Here is a 17,719-nt window from a genome sequence, read left to right on the forward strand (position 1 = left end):
TCGGTTTTTTGTCTTAGTGTGACTCCTGTGTCTACTCCTTCTACTGGTTTCTTGATGTTTATGTGCTCTTTGTAACTAATGTTTTGTAAACCTGATTGTGCAAAGAGATTTTCCAGTGATTCTAAGTCTTGTGTTGATGACAGGTAGTTTTTGGAGTTCTTTTGTTCCTTTGTTTCATGAATGCATGAACATGCAGTAGGTATGTTATCGCCTTCTTGTCTGACGCCCATTTTCTCAGATGGACTGAGTGCGTTGTGTACTTGGACCTGGACCGTTTCTGTCAGTTTATTCTTGTGTTCAGGATTGCCTTTTACGTTTTCCTGTGCACTTCGATTTGTTTGCATTCTGTCCTTGGTATAAACCTTTGATGATGTGAGCGTTTTTGATATCTCCGGAAGTATTGGGCTTGGGAGGTTTTGTGACTCTGCTGTAGCTGAAAAGATCGCCGATACCGGGTCTTTCAAGTAAAAGAATTTGTTTATTTTATGCTGGCCGTTTTTGCGTGTCTCTGAGCGAGGCTTCTCCGATATTGCCTCCAACTTAACCAGTGTAGACCCTAATTTCCCCTGGTTATCCCTTTCCGTTGTTCTCTCATTATCTACGTCTGATGCTGAAGATAAAAACTCTTTGGGGGTTAGATTCTGGTTAGGTTTTTTTTTTTGCTTTTTGCTGGGATTGGTATGCCTCTTTGTGCCAGATCTCATTTTGTCTTGCTCTGCTCCCTAGTGGTACCCTTTTTTTGGTTATTTTTCCTTTGACTAAGGTGCTGCTGGCTTCTTGCTGCTTCTTCAAGTGTTCCTGTTCGAGCTGACAGGGATTTGGGGGTCAGAAAGGTGGGTGCGATGGTGGGTGCAGTGGTGTGATGGTAGATACACTGCTGTTGTTGTCGTTGTTGTACGCTCAGTGCACGGGGCTCAGCACTTGACATGCACACCCCCTCCCACCCCTGACTCTCCTCCCTTCCTCACCTGTGAGCTGCTCCCCTCTGCCGTCGTTTATAAACAGGGGTGGCTGGTCTTTTTTTTTGGTGTTTGTGAAATTTTCAGGGATTTAAAGTCTGTCACCCTTTTCAGATTATCTCACTCCTTTAGGGACTCCGTGGGGACTCTGTAGCGGTACCGTACCACAGGACTCACCTGCCGTTGGGGATACAGCGTGGCGGTGACAGTGCCCCTGTTAGTAGATTAGCAGATTAGCAGATGGTGGTGGTGATGGCAGGCGGCGTTATCACACTCCTTTCTCTGCTCTCCCCACCGCTCACACAGCCCGCCTGCCTGCCCTGCTCACCTTTACCGCCTTTAGCCAGCTGCAGGCTGTCCTTTAGTTCTGCCCCAGCTGCGTCCGCGTCCGAGACGGCCGCCTCCCCGGGGCTCCCCACCGGCTTCACTCTCCGAACCGGTCCCGCAGGTTTGCGCCTGGACCTGCTGACCGGATTACCAGTGGTCCGGCTGAACGGCTGAACGGCTCACGGTTCACGGCTCCAAAAATCGTCCCAAAGCCTCACCGCTCCTCTCTCCAACCGCCGCAGCCGAAGCCGAAGAAAAACGCCGACAGTAAGCTTGAACGGAGGGTTAGCTCTCTGGCGCCCTCACCTGCTCAAACTGCTCAATTGCTGATGGAGAAGCAATGTTTTTGAATTGGACCAGTATTCCCCTTGTGCAGCCTCTCAAATCCTGCGTAGGGGGAGAATGCTCTGCGCTGTATAGAACACACACCAATGTCATGGTCCTTCTCTTCCTGTCCCTCATAAAGGGTAGAGCAAGATCCTGGGACCAGTAGTCCTCTTGTGCAACCTCTCAAATCCCTGCATAGCTCTACCCTTGCTGCCAAACTAGTCCTCATCCTCAGACAATAAATAGACGTGAAATCATTTTCTTCTTGTCTGAGTGATCTTCAACAGTTACTCATTTTTTGGTAGATGGTCATAAAAGAGGTTTCTGCTCAAGATATGCAAAAGGTCAAAAATAGAAAAAGGTGCATACAAGGTGAAAGTAGACACAAAAAAGTTTTGACACAGGAGGCATTGACTGCAACACTTGAAAAACTAAAATAGACTAACATGATTTTTTAAGCTCCCAAGTCTAAAAGTAGTCAAATAAATGATATGAGAATCCATTAGTGGATGAAGACAATATTGACCAATGTCTAAAATATGACTTACTTTGAGGTGCTACAGGTTGACAATGCAAATGTTTGATCTGGGCAAACATCTGAGTTGAGTATGACACATACTGTAATTTTCTTCCGTTCATAGTAAAGCCGACCTCAATGGAGTCTAACATGTTTAAACTTAAGGGGCTAATCACAAGAAAACTATATATGTGTGGTTTACCTCACATTTAGATCTACTTCTCGTTATACATCGCCTGATGGGTAGAATTTACTATGCCCATGAGTAGATTTACAACTAGATGTCCACTTATGAATCTCCAAACCCTCAAATGTGGGTGTGGAGAGTCTGAGGACTGAATTTACAGTGTAAGGTTACTGTCCACCTGTTTTTGGAGTTCTCTATTACCGGGGTGGTGTTCTCCCTTTATAAAATAATGGGGAATTTAAAGAAACTTATATTAAAATCATAAAATGTGAATGTTCTTGATTGTTTTTCATTTAAAGATAATTAAAACACATTTTTTTAACTCATGTTCCTCTAGGACTACCACAGTAATAAGGGACAGTTCGCCTGCTCTAAAAGCTAACATAGTAATGCATTTTAACTTATTTTTCTTTTCTTTTTTTAAAATATTTTATTTAAAGTTTTTGGGTGTTACAGCACAGCAATAACCAGATTTCCATCGATTACAATACATTCGTAATCATATTACTAACATGCACAGACAGCATACATTAATCATAATTAATCATAGTTAAGGAAAAAACAATAGTTACCTAGATGAAAGAAAGAAAGGTAGGCGACAGAGAAGAAAGAAAGAGGATGGGGAGCGATTCAAGAACAAACATTACAAACATTGATGGCTGACACCCTACCGGGAATTTTTAACATATTCTTTCCATTTCTGAATAGACTCCCATATTCATCTACCTAACAATCTCCCCCTTTTGCCTTTTTTTGCATATTTTATATACATAACTTATATAACTTAATAATATTTTTCACTTAAATAATATTAATGATGTTGATTTTTATCCCTAGACCCTAAGAGTATAATTTGAGTTGAAAATGTCACAATCTTGTCAGCTAGTTAAACAATTTTACATATGACATATTACAGGGAAATGTTTAACAATATAAACAAAATTAAATATAGTTGTATTTAAAAATGCTATTTAACTTCATTTTTAATATCCCTATGTATGTTAGTGATATTCCATACCTCCATGGATTTCTATGAGAGCATGCTGCAGTATCAGTGTTTGTCCATGTGAATTGCTTTACTTTCGCCTAGGCTGAGTTGAAGTTCATTTAAGCCTTCTTTTGTCAGCAGTTTGACTGTAGTAGATCTAAATGTGTATTTGGTGAATTGCAATTTCCTTCCCTTATATGGGTGTGTGTTTTGTATGGGCATGCCCCTGCCTAACCTCCCACTTCAATTTCTCTTAACCCTGCCCATTCTGTAGTAATTATTCCTCATGGACCCACCACTCCCCCTTGTTCCACCCACATTTAGGGGCCGATTAGGATGGCGGACGGACTTGCGTCCGTCCGCCACCCCTGAGTTGGAGGGAGCGTCCGCATGGGCAGCGGCGGTCCCTCCACAGCAATTAGGATGTGACCACCACCCTGGCGGTCACATCCTGTATGTTTTACATTGCGGCGGATGCTGCTTGAAGCAGCATCCGCCGCAGTGCAAAAAACGAAAGGTGTGCATTTGCATGCACAAAGCGGCAGGCACCGCGCGGTGCCTGCCGCTTCGTGCACGCAAGGGCAGGGGGGTACCATAGGTACCCCCCATGTGCACCCCCCACGCAACCTTCACCCAGGGGGCCCGCAACGGGCCCCCAAAGTGACTGTCCGTATGCTTTTCCACGGCGGAAAAGCCACCGCGGAAAAGCATGACTCACCCTGCATCCTAATATGGCTGGCGGTGTCTGATAGACACCGCCAGCCATGTTATTGCTTTTCCGCCGTGGTCGCCTTCCGACCGCGGCGGAAAAGCGGCGGACGGATTGGGAGACCCACCAGCCATCCTGATTTGGCGGTGGGTCTTTCAGGCCTCCTCGGTGGATTTCCCGCATACTCCGGGCCGGCGGTGGCTTTCGCCGGCCCGGAGTATGCGGGAAATCCGCCATCCTAATGACCCCCTTAGTACCAAATCCTCTACTTATGTGTGCAGTGATCTCTGCCACAGTGGTAAAGATCGTGTACAAAAAAGAGAGGAGATCTCCAACTGGAGATTTGTGAATTGCATTGTGCAATATGAAAACAGTACAACTTTACTTCCTACAAAATAACTTTTGTGAACACGCTTCTTAGTTTCTGGAGCAAGCTTGTGGTAGAACAGAAAGATCATTCTTCCTGATCAAATCTGAATTGTGAAGTAAGTTATTCTTCTACATAACAGGGAATACCAATCGGAATATGCCTTAGGCAAAGTGTACATCCTCTTTTGAAGGATTCATCAACTGTGGGGAATCTGGCATTGGTATTATGTGAAATACCCAAACGGTGAAAGGAGATTCACTACTGGTTTCAACATAAGTTTTATATTGATCTAGTTCTTGAGAAAAGAAACCAAATAGTTATCCTACAGGCAAATCCCTATGTGAAATCCCACTCATATTGTACTGAAATGAGATGGGTGGGTCTGCTCATGATGCATCATGGCAGGATAGATAGACAGTTCGCCTGCCCACACTGCTCACCTTCCATGCCACGTACAAGGGGCACTTAGATCATTAAGTATTTCTTTTACACCAGGTAAACATCTGGTTTTGGAAGGCAGCGTTAAAACTGAAAAGGACACCATTATTTGAATTGCTTCAACATACTATCACAATGCTGTCTGCGCTTGCATTCCGTCATCATAGCTTTTTCTGTTACTTCTTGTAAGAAGTTGGATTAATAGTCAAGTGAGGTGATTACCTACCCTAAGTATTAACCATAATCCTTCATTGGGTGAACCCTCAAAGTCACTAAATTGACTGAGCTCAACCCCTTGGTAGATATGACATAGGGCAGACAGGCTTAACTTAGGGCAATGTGTGAAGGGTTTATACAGTACCAAAAATGTAATCAAGTCAAAGCACAACACAATAAAAATTCCAAACTATATTCGACAAATAAAGTAGATTTTAATAAATAAAAAGACACCAAAATAACAAAAAAACAATTAGGGGAACCAGAGATATAAATAAACGTTTAAATAAAAATAGCACCAAAAAGCATTATGCTCCAACTGCGATCAACTGCTTGAGGTAGGCAAGGACCTAGGTGCAATTTGACTCTCACTTTGAAGGAGCATGAATCGGATAGAGGAACCAGGTCTTCAGTGGGGCAAGGCAGTACACTGTAAAACAAGAGGGCTCCATGAGATTAGATAGCCATTGCACACGGCCATAGGGAAGCTGTTGATTTTTGGCTGGAAATGTCCAAATGGAAGACATTTTTATTTCACACCTATAGAAAATGCCTTGTCGGCTGGATACTTTGGTACCATTGCCGAGTCAAGATTTGTATATTGGCACTTAGTCACTTTTTTGCAGAATCCTTCAGCAGGGCAAGACTGCTGACTGCTGGAGGTATCCATGAGGTCCAGATACCTTCTCCGCAAGGTTCTGTTAAATTGGATTTGTTGCTGTAGAGAAAATTTGGGTGGGAGACACTAAATCTTCTGCCTCACTGCAAAGTACTTTGGCCTGATAGCTTGGGTGGTTAGCCACAGTCCTGCAGAGGTCATTGAGTTAAAAATGTTTTTAAGCCCAGAGTTTTCAGGGTGGTGGTAGACATCCAGCCAGACAGTTAATGATTCCACAACCTGAGGAACAGCACCTGTGTGTAAGGACTCACAACAGCAGATGCAAATGGCATGTTCCAGGGCAGGTCCAGTTGGAATTGCTCATCAGAGTGCTGTATCCCTGATGCTTGAAATTGTTTCTCCTGGGTACATTAGGGAACAGGTCCAGTCCTTCTGAACTTCTTCCAGGGTACAGGCCAATTGTGCAGTCTTCTTCTGTTCTTCCTTATGTCAAGAGAAAATCGTGAAGAGGGTACCATAGGATACCACATGTGTGACTGGCATAAGTTTGGGGTTGAGCGTTCACTCCTGGCCCCTTACTAACCAAGGGGATAAATGTTTTCAGGGATAACCCTACCCAGTCTTGTGCCAGTTCATATCTGACCTACTGCAGACAATTCCACAATGCTCTTCTTTGCCTAAATCCAAGATGGTGAAATTCTTCTCCCCTTGTGTAAAGCCTGAAACCTCACCCAGTGATGTGGCCATGGCAATGAGCACTATCTCCTCTGTTGTCTCTTCAAACCAGTTCTAGAGCAGCTCCCTGGGATTGGTACCTGCCTGACTGGGGGAACAAGGGAAGGGGCCCGTCCAGGTGTCATCTGATAATTCCCTATAACAGGGGAGGTCCTGTTGATATAAATTAGGCTTATAGACACAGCTCAACTGGTCATTCTGCCAGAGGAGCAAAACATTTCCCCACATTGAGGCCTTTGTCACTGCTCTTGCAACAGGGCTTGAGCACTCATAGGGTGGCAGCTAGAGGTAATACAAATTAGCCACCAGAGTCCAGAGGCAAGGAAAAAGGTCATTTCTAAAACGTTCTATTTGTTATATTTATCAAAAATATGACTTAAAAATTAAATTGCACTTTTGATAAAGAATAACTGAATCATACTATTAGCTGGTTACTGCCCTGGTACAGCAACATTAATAAATAATATTTTTTCCCAGTGTTCCTCTATGGGCCAGCCAGCCGTCCTATTGTGAAAATAGCGTTTGGGTGCTAGTCACTGTAAGGACAAGTTACCATTAGCATTACATATCCTACTTTTAAATACCATGCACCTCACCTTGTTAGATTGCAAAGTTAGGGGTGACATATTAATACTTAAAGGAGGATTTTGATCTCTAAAAGGGATTCATTTTGACAGGTCAAATCGCATTTTTGCACTGCTTCAGTCAGGCTACAATGGTTGGCCTGAAGTCTTATTTTCACTGCCACTATGGTGGGTGGCACAATAGGTGCAGCAGTCCGCTTTTAACATTTAGCTTACAGGTCCTGGTTCCACCTGGTAACATATACAAGAAAGTTATAAATTAGTTAAATATGCCAGTTAGGGTTATACCAATTCATCCTTATTTATAGGATAAGCAAATGCACTTTATAACTGGTTAGCAAAGGTAAAGTGCACAGAGTTCTCCAGCAAGCAAAAATAGATAGGGCACAAATATAGGGTAGACCTCATAAAATATAGTCATTTTCTACAACACCCTACTGTAAAACTATCCCTTACTATCGTGAACATTTTGTTGAACTGGTCCACCACTCAAGTGTTAGACAAATGTGATCCAGCGGGTTACCAGCAACAGGTAATCTAACACCACATATTCACCTGGGCCCATAAATTCATTCACAACACACTGGTAATATCCGCTGGGGTCATGTTTTTATAATTCTCAAGATTAGTTATCTATACTCCCTAGCAATCTTTCAATGATCAAAAGTTCTTTCCTCTGGTCAATGGACCATTTAGATGGAACTAGTTGATGGTGAAATGACATAAGATTTTAATATATTTACACATTAGAAATGATCACAGAGTCGGGATGTCCTTTAAAATGTTTATCTTAGAGTAAAAATCATGTGAACCACTTATACAGCACAGATCAAACTCTGTCTCTCACAGGAAGGAAGATTAAAATAATCGATCATATATTTTCACTTATACTTTGCAATGATGCTGTGTGAAAAGGAGAGAACGGAGAGAAAAGCACAAAAGTGAATACACAAACGTAGAAATATTTACCCAGAATGGTGTGAAAAACAACTCCCAGGCCTAGGAATTGGGAAGGGTCCCCGGGAAAGATCTAGTAAACAAAGGCTTCAAGACAGGAATCAGGACAGGACAGATGTCCTCTCTATTACCGACGCTTGCGTAGCACCCCTCTCCGACACTCTCTTCCTCCTCGAGATTCTTCCGCGATTTTATTCTAAATTAACTTGCTTAAGATGATTGGTTCAGTAATTCGATTCTTCTTCAGCATCTACGTCTGGGACTTCTCTAGGCTCTCCAACAGCATCCTGGCCTCTGGCATCTCTATTCTCCAATCTCTAACTAAACAAACTAAGAACTACCTCAATTATACTTTCCTGTATGCTAGTTCCACCCATTAATGGCCAAATTTATGAAACTCCTAATTCTGATTGGACAGGCAAGGGGCGGTGATCATCACACCATGCTTATTTCTAAATATTTTCTTTCAGTTCTGTGTTTAAAATCCCACCCCTTAAGTATAATACATCAGTCTTTATTCCCACCCATACTCACAATGTAATTGTCACATTTTAGAAGAAAAAAACAGTAATTCTCAGGGACTGTCGTTCCGGTTTCTAGGAATGTACCATTTTTCAGCCTTGAACGATGTTCAAGTTGACATGAAGTCTTCCATTTAGGTTGCATCACGGATGCGTGGCAAAACGAGAGGGAGTAGACTGTGGCTTACAACTGCAGGCCCATAATAAGCACTATTGAAAGAGTCAAAAAGACAAATGTTAAAATCAAAAATAAATTACTTCACTGTATACCTCTTATCTCTACTCTAATCCCATTTACTTAGGTGGCAAGCATGTGAGTTTCAAGCGGCCATTAAGTTAGCTACTGCACAAGTGCAGAAGTTTTCCCTCCAAGCATAGATACGTCACACTACGTAGGTGCAGTAGACGCATGCGCACTAAAGAATTTCATTTAGTGGCCATCTTAGTATCACTCTCGAGTTACTGGTTAGTAAACACATAGGCAAGCTTCCTTCTAATACTATAGTGATGTGTGAATGCATAGTATTTCCACAAACCAGTTTTAATACGAGGTTAGTAGTTACGTGAGAAGATTGAACCCAAGCAAGTCTCCTTTTTCATGAGACCATCAATTGTAAGGATTTGATCCATTTAAATCTGCAATGGCTTCTTCTGATGATCATAAGTAATGCAAAATAGTAATAGCTTTCATTGAGAATGATGCATAAAATATTGCTCACTGTGTCATACAATTCTGGTCAGTATCCACATATATATATATATATTTTTCAGGCATTTGGAAACGTCTGCATCATGGTAAGGATTTTAGAAATCAGAGTATTCTTGATGAAAGAGACCAACATTTCCCTGTTCAAGATTATGTAAATAATATCACAAAATATTTACAGAATAATTATAAGATTCATGTTAGAAATTAAAGTTTCTGGTTGGCAGAGCATACACCCTGTCTTAGCAAGAGCCACAAATCTAGTCATTGTAAGTAAGATACCCAACTTAAATTAATCAATACTCACCCTCTGGTAGCTTGGCACAGAGCAGTCAGGACTAACTTAAGAGGCAATGTGTAAAGTATTTGTGCAACACTTAAATCATTGTAACACTTTGAAAACAACACAAAAAGACTCCACACCAATTATCAAAATCAGAAAATATGCACCTGAGTAAAACAAGACCAAAATGACAAAATACAATAATTAGAAGTGGAGACATGAAATGTAAAGGATTATTCCAAAAACAGTGCTTAGACATCAATAGCTCTAAAAGGGTACTCGAGGTCACGTTGAACAGGGGTAAACCCAAAGTTAAGGCTGACGACAATGGAGCGCAGGCTGGCTACAGGTCCCATGCTGGGCACGCTGAAAAAGTACCTCATACGGAGCAAGCACTGGTGTCAAGGGCTCTCTGTGTTGGTTCCAATTCCTGCAGTTTTTGTCGCTGAATCGGAGTTGAGCCTAGCAGTCAGTGTTGAAGCGTCGATTCAGAAAAGGGGGTGGTGATGAACAGAGTGTCTGAATTAAGCAGACCACTCTTACCCAGTCCAAAGATCAGGGCTTGATCCATCACCGTTATTTAGCTCACTGCCCCATCCCAGCTCAGAACCTGGCTATATGCAAATTAGTCTGTCCCTGGCCCAGTGCATCATGGGAACAAGGCAGACCAAACTACCAAGCCAATTCTTCACCAGAAAGGAGACAAGCTACCGGGGACCGGTTTCTGGCATTTCAGCCTCGTCGGCCCGGCTTGCTTGAATCCTGATGGAGCAGTGAGCAAGGGACTCATGTCTGAGTATACCCTGCCACACCTATAGTGGCCAAAAACGATTCAGAAAAGGGGGTGGTGATGAACAGAGTGTCTGAATTAAGCAGACCACTCTTACCCAGTCCAAAGATCAGGGCTTGATCCATCACCGTTATTTAGCTCACTGCCCCATCCCAGCTCAGAACCTGGCTATATGCAAATTAGTCTGTCCCTGGCCCAGTGCATCATGGGAACAGGGCAGACCAAACTACCAAGCCAATTCTTCACCAGAAAGGAGACAAGCTACCGGGGACCAGTTTCTGGCATTTCAGCCTCGTTGGCCCGGCTTGCTTGAATCCTGATGGAGCAGTGAGCAAGGGACTCATGTCTGAGTATACCCTGCCACACCTATAGTGGCCAAAAACGATTCAGAAAAGGGGGTGGTGATGAACAGAGTGTCTGAATTAAGCAGACCACTCTTACCCAGTCCAAAGATCAGGGCTTGATCCATCACCGTTATTTAGCTCACTGCCCCATCCCAGCTCAGAACCTGGCTATATGCAAATTAGTCTGTCCCTGGCCCAGTGCATCATGGGAACAGGGCAGACCAAACTACCAAGCCAATTCTTCACCAGAAAGGAGACAAGCTACCGGGGACCGGTTTCTGGCATTTCAGCCTCGTCGGCCCGGCTTGCTTGAATCCTGATGGAGCAGTGAGCAAGGGACTCATGTCTGAGTATACCCTGCCACACCTATAGTGGCCAAAAACGATTCAGAAAAGGGGGTGGTGATGAACAGAGTGTCTGAATTAAGCAGACCACTCTTACCCAGTCCAAAGATCAGGGCTTGATCCATCACCGTTATTTAGCCGGGCCGAAGACGGCTGTAATGCCAGAAACCGGTCCCCGGAAGCTTGTTTCCTTCCCAGTGTAAGAATTGGCTTTTGTAGTCTGGTCTGCCCTGTTCCCATGATGCACTGGGCCAGGGACAGACTAATTTGCATACAGCCAGGTTCTGAAACTGGGATGGTGCAATGAGCTAAAAAACGGTGTTGGATCTATCCCTGATCTCTTGACTGGGTGAGAGTACTCTGCTTAATTCAGAGACTCTGTCCATCACCACCCCTTGTTGTAAATAATTTTGTCCACCCTAAGCGTGGAAGGGTATACTCAGATGTGAGTCCCTTGCTCATTGCACCATCAGGATTCAAGCAAGCCGGGCCGAAGACGGCTGTAATGCCAGAAACCGGTCCCCGGAAGCTTGTTTCCTTCCCAGTGTAAGAATTGGCTTTTGTAGTCTGGTCTGCCCTGTTCCCATGATGCACTGGGCCAGGGACAGACTAATTTGCATACAGCCAGGTTCTGAAACTGGGATGGTGCAATGAGCTAAAAAACGGTGTTGGATCTATCCCTGATCTCTTGACTGGGTGAGAGTACTCTGCTTAATTCAGAGACTCTGTCCATCACCACCCCTTGTTGTAAATAGTGTTGAAGCGTCAGCACTGCATTGGAGTTGATTCTTGCAGTTGGTGTCAAAGGATTAGCGCAACATTGAAGTAGAACCTTGCAGCGGCATCTTTGGATCGTGCTGTGTCCCCATTAAACCTCGCATTCCAGACCCACATCATTGTCCACTGTGTTGATTTTTGAATAAAACAGCTATAGAATCCCTTTTTGAGGTTTAGGACTGGAAGGGGCACCCCAGACAAGCATAGGACTCACAAATGACAGATTCCTGCAGCACCAGCAGAGTTGCAAAGCGTCTTTTGTGACCCAGAGACTTCAGAGAACAGGAGACAAGACAGCTAGCCCTTGTATTAACCTGGGTTCAAGGGTGTAGAGAGAAGGTCTAGTCCCTCTCACTCCAAGGCAGGAGGCAGCAGGCCAATACAAAAACGTAGTTAGCACAGTGGCAGTCCATCCTGCAGCACAGAAGCTATTTTTCCAGGCAGAATGTCCTTGGTTCCAGTAAATTTCTGTTTTAGTTGTGTCAAGGGTCCAGTATTTATACCTAGAAGTACCTTTGAAGTGGGGGGGATATCAAAGAGGCCTTTGAAGATCACAAGGTCCCTGCCTTTCCTGCCCTAGCACCAGATTCACTACAGGCAGTTATGCAGCTCTTCATGTGGGGGCAGGCACAGCTCTATTGAGGTGCAAGTGTCTGCTCCTCCCTCCCAATCTAGCTCAGGAAGGACCATCAGGATACAAATGTCACACCCCTTACTCCCTTTGTGTGACTGTCTATAGGGAATGCACAAAGCCCAACTGTCACTCAACCTAGATGCGTATTCAGAGACAGGCAAAGGTGAGAATGGTTAACGTAAGAAAATGGCAACTTTCTAAAAGTGGTATTTTCAGACTTTCAATTTAAATTCCGACTTCACCATAAGCTGTGATTTTTAAATTGTGAGTCGAGAGACAACAAACTCCAAATCTCTATCTTTTCCTATATGGAAATTATACTTAAAAGTTGTTTCAAGTCGCTCCCAATGTTATCCTAAGGGAGAGAAAGATATTGCAGTAGTGAAAAACACGTCTAACAGTTTTTTCACTACCAGAATATGTAAAACGCAACAGTACATGTCCTACCTTTTAAAACACTGCACCCTGTCCATAGGGCTGCCTAGGGCCTACCTTAGGAGTGACTTATATTTAATAAAAGGGAAGGCTTGGGCCTGGCAAGTTGTTTTAACTTGCCAGGTCGAAATGGCAGTTTAAAACTGCACACACGGGCTCTTCAGTGACAGATCTTAGCCATGTTTAAAGGGCTAATGAGTGGGTGGCACAATTAGCACCTTAAGCCCATTAGTATCATTTAATTTACAGACCCTGGGCACATATAGTGCACTCTACTAGGAACTTACAACTACATTAAATAGGACAATTGTGAAAAAGCCAATGTTGCAATGCTTTGAGTACAGAGCATATGCACTTTAGGGCTGGTTAGCAATGGTAAGGTATCCAGAATCATAAAACAAGCATTTACAATGCAACGGTTTCGCCTTTGCAAAAGTTAGAGCTATTGGCATTGTAAATGACAACATTTTTATTTATGTGTTGGTTTTGAAAACAGATAAATAAATGGCATTGTCATTTACATTGCCAACAGCTTAATCTCCTGCAAATGTAAGACCTATTGTACCCTACTGGATTTCACTGAAGAAATTCAGAGTCCGGTCTGCAGGTGTCACGTGACAGACGGCCAATTGACAGCTGAGGGGGTGAAACCGTGGTGGGGTGGCACATTAAGGCGACGCTTGCTGAAAGCACTACACTACCCTACTGGAGTGTCAGTCTTTTTGGACATGGTCCACTCACTCATCTTGAAACAGGAAGCTCGCCACCAGTTCCACAAAAAATACCGTCATTAAATCTTTCCTTTTAAAGGGTTGGACATTTCAGTTGGCGTCTGCCCTCAGGCACGCTCGTCTCGCCGCCCATTGTCAACCACACGCCTCTCTGTGCCTGGCTGTCAAGTGCCGGCGCCATCCGAGTGCGCATCTTCAGTCAGCCACAGCGTGCTAGCCAACCGAACTGCATTATGGGACTGGTAGGTTTGTCTTTAAATTATATGTGCGGATTTTACAACTTCACCACGCTAATTAATGTTGGAAAATGTTCAGGGAGGGCGTCACTTAGCAGCTTCCGCCTCCCACTCCCGGAACCCGCCTCCTCATCTAAGTGGTTATATTTGAATGATGCAAGGAGAGCGGTAGGGGCTGGTGCTATATGGCCTGGTTTGCAATAAAGGTATCTTATTTACACCGACAAATCCATCAGAGCTCCGACTCACCCCAAAGGATCTCACTAATGTATCAAAGCCCCTGCTTTCCCGGAGTCCTCAGTCAACCCGGCGGATTCACAGCTCCCCAGTTCCCCACTTCCATGCGCGAGTACGTCATCCTCTCAACCTGCTTCTCGAAGGCATAGTTTTATTACACCGAACATATGTAAAACATACTTGTTAAATAGGTGAGATTGCTGTTAAACAAGATGAGATCAAAGTGTTACATTTTCAAAGTGTGTTTTTCTTACAGTTCGCACGCTACTGATTACTGTGCATAATATAAAAAACTGCAGTGGCTTTTGTGTAGTATATGAAGAGCATATACAAATACATTATATTCTAGTTATACAAGAAATGTCTCGGGCATCATGCACGCTTTCAATCAATCAATCAATCAATCATGCCATTTGTATAGCGCACTACTCACCCGGGAGGGTCTCAAGGCGCTTGGGGGGAGGGGTATGCTACTGCTCGAACAGCCAGGTCTTGAGTTGTTTCCTGAAGGCAAGATGGTCCTGGGTCAGCCGAAGGTGGATGGGGAGGGAGTTCCAAGTCTTGGCAGCCAGGTAAGAGAAGGATCTTCCTCCGGCGGTGGCTCTTTGGATGCGTGGTACGGCTGCGAGGGCGAGGCTGGTGGACCGTAGCTGGCGGGTGGGCATGTAGAAGGTCAGGCAGTCGTTGAGGTACTTGGGGCCCAGGTCGTGGAGAGACTTGTGTGCATGGGTGAGGAGCCGGAACGTGATCCTCTTGTCGACGGGGAGCCAGTGCAGGTTCCTCAGGTGGCTGGAGATGTGGCTGCGTCGGGGGACATCCAGGATGAGTCGGGCGGAGGCGTTCTGGATGCGCTGGAGTCTTTTCTGTAGCTTGGCTGTGGTTCTGGCGTAGAGGGCGTTTCCGTAGTCCAGTCGGCTGGTGACGAGTGCCTGGGTGACAGTCTTCGTGGTCTCGGTCGGGATCCAGCGGAAGATCTTGCGAAGCATACGCAGGGTGTTGAAGCACGATGAGGAGACGGAGTTGACTTGTCTGGTCATCGAGAGGGAGGGGTCCAGGATGAAGCCCAGGTTGCGTGCGTGGTCGGTTGGCTTGGGTGCGGTGCCCAGGGCTGGGGGCCACCAGGAGTCGTCCCAGGCGGAGGGCGAAGATCCCAGGATGAGGACTTCCGTCTTGTCCGAGTTCAGTTTCAGGCGGCTGTCCTTCATCCACTCGGCGACGTCTTTCATCCCTTCGTGTAGGCAGGTTCTGGCGGTGTCGGGGTCTCTGGTGAGGGAGAGGATCAGCTGGGTGTCGTTGGCATAAGAGATGATGTTGAGGTTGTGCTGGCGTGCGATGGCTGCGAGAGGTTTCATGTAGATGTTGAAGAGGGTGGGGCTGAGTGAAGATCCTTGCGGGACGCCGCAGATGACTTTGGTGGCCTCGGAGCAAAACGGGGGAGGCGGACTCTTTGTGTTCTTCCGGCGAGGAATGAGATGATCCACTCCAGTGCCTTCTCTTGGATACCGATGTTGCTGAGGCGCTGGACTAGGGTGCGGTGGCAGACCGTGTCGAACGCAGCGGAGAGGTCCAGGAGGATGAGGGCCACTGTTTCCCCCTTGTCGAGCAGGGTCCGGATGTCGTCGGTGGCTGCGATGAGGGCGGTCTCGGTGCTGTGGTTGGCTCTGAAGCCGGACTGCGAGGGGTCGAGGGATCCGTTCGTCTCGAGGAAGGCGGTCAACTGTCTGTTGACGATCTTCTCGATGACTTTAGCAGGAAAAGGGAGGAGCGAGATGGGGCGGAAGTTTTTGAGATCTGTGGGGTCCGCTGTAGGTTTCTTCAGGAGGGCGCTGATCTCGGCGTGCTTCCAGCTCTCCGGGAAGGTGGCGGTGTTGAAGGAGGCGTTGATGATGTTCCGGAGTTGGGGTGCGATGGTGGAGTCGGCCTTGTTGAAGACGTGGTGTGGGCAGGGGTCGGTCGGTGATCCGGAGTGGATGGTGTTCATCGTGCGGGCTGTGTCTTCGGTGGTCACCGTGGTCCAGGTGCCAAGGGTGGCGTTGGGGGGTGTTGGTTCGACGGTTGGGTGTGTGGGTGGGGCGCCGAAGCTGTTGTGGATGTTGGCAATCTTGCGGTGGAAGAACGAGGCGAGGGAGTCGCAGAGGTCTTGTGACGGAGTGATGTCGTTGGTGCCGGTGCTGGGGTTGGAGAACTCCTTGACGATAGTGAAGAGCTCTTTGCTGTCGTGGGTGTTGTTGTCCAGTCGTTCCTTCAGGGATTTCTTCTTGGTGGTGCGGATGAGCTGGTGGTGCTTGCGGGTAGCGTGTTTGAGGGCGGTCATGTTGTCGGTGGTCCGGTTGAGGAGCCAGGCTTTCTCGATGGTGCGGCAGGTCTTCTTGGAGTCCTTGAGGTCGTCGGTTAACCAGGATGCCTTCTTGCTTCTGGGTCTGCTGGGAGGGTTCTTTAGTGGCGCGAGGTCATCGGCGCAGGCGGCCAGCCACTGTGTGAAGTTGCGGGCTGCTTCGTTGGGGTCCGTTGTGTTGGCGGGTGGGCTCTGGCTGAGGGAGGTGGTGAGCTGGTCTGCGGTGATCTTGCTCCAATTCCTGTGAGGTACCTGTTGCGGGTGGTGGTGGATCATGGATCTTTTGAAGCTGAAGTGCACGCAGCTGTGGTCGGTCCAGTGGAGTCCGGTGGCGTGGCTGAAGGTGATGTACTTGCTGGAAGAGAAGACGGGATCAAGCGTGTGGCCGGCATAGTGGGTGGGGGTGTTGACCAGTTGCTTGAGTCCGAGGTTGGCGAGGTTTTCCAGCAGGGCGGTGGTGTTGCGGTCCTTGTTGTTCTCCAGGTGGAAGTTGAGGTCCCCGAGGAGGATGTAGTCAGTGGAGGGGAGGGCGTACGGGCTGATGAAGTCTGTGATGTCTTCGCTGAATTGTGTGCGTGGTCCAGGGGGTCTGTAGACGAGGGTGCCTCTGAGGGTCGTCTTAGGGTCGGTGTGATGCGAATGGTGTTCTTGTGGACGATGGCGATGCCTCCTCCGGTCTGGTTGATGCGGTCCCTCCTGATGATCTTGTACCCGTCCGGGATGGCGATGGCGATGTCGGGTGCAGAGGAGGCGTTCATCCAGGTTTCCGTGAGGAAGGCGACGTCCGGTGATGTAGCGTCGAGGAGGTTCCAGAGTTCCACGGCAGGTCTGTGGATGGAGCGGGTGTTGATCAGGATGCACTTGAGGTGGTTGCTGCTGGTGTTTGTCTAGGCGGGTGCCGGGCAGGTTCGGAGGCAGGTGAACTTGCAGGTGCAGCAGGTGAAGGGTCCGTGGGTGCGTCTCGGGGTGGCTCGGCAGCAGGCGTGGGTCCGGCCGGCATTGAGTGCGTTGAGAGTGGCGGCGTCGTAGGTCAATCGGGTCATCTTGCCTCGGCGGGGAGGGCCAGGGGTCCTGGCGCTGGGCGCGGGCCAGGCGCGGACGGGCACAGACGGGCTTACCTTTGGTGCACCTTCGGCGCTCAATCGGCGCTCCCGCTGCGGGCGTCCGCTGTGCGGTCGCTCTGGGGGCGTCATAAGTAAGGAGCCGGGAGGGAGGAGCAGCTGGGTGGCGGGAGCGGGGCGGCGAATGGAATCACAGGGGGGCGGGGCCACAGGGAGGCAGCGGCGGGAAATTCCAAGAAGCAGCGGGCAGCGGGAAATTCCCAGGAGCAGCGGGAAATTCCCAGGAGCAGCGGGAAATTCCCAGGAGCAGCGGCCAGCGAGCGAAGGAATCTGCAGGCAGGAGGCGGCAAAG

General features: G+C 46.9%; 1 protein-coding gene across 1 annotated transcript in view; it reads left to right on the forward strand.

The window, feature by feature from the left end:
• The window catches only part of LOC144824267 (contactin-associated protein-like 5), a 1,441,011-nt gene that overhangs the window by 923,188 nt on the left and 500,104 nt on the right, over positions 1 to 17,719 (forward strand). The window lies entirely within an intron of this gene.

This window comes from Lissotriton helveticus, chromosome 3_1, assembly GCF_964261635.1.
Source record: "Lissotriton helveticus chromosome 3_1, aLisHel1.1, whole genome shotgun sequence".
NCBI classification, from domain to species: Eukaryota; Metazoa; Chordata; class Amphibia; order Caudata; family Salamandridae; genus Lissotriton; species Lissotriton helveticus.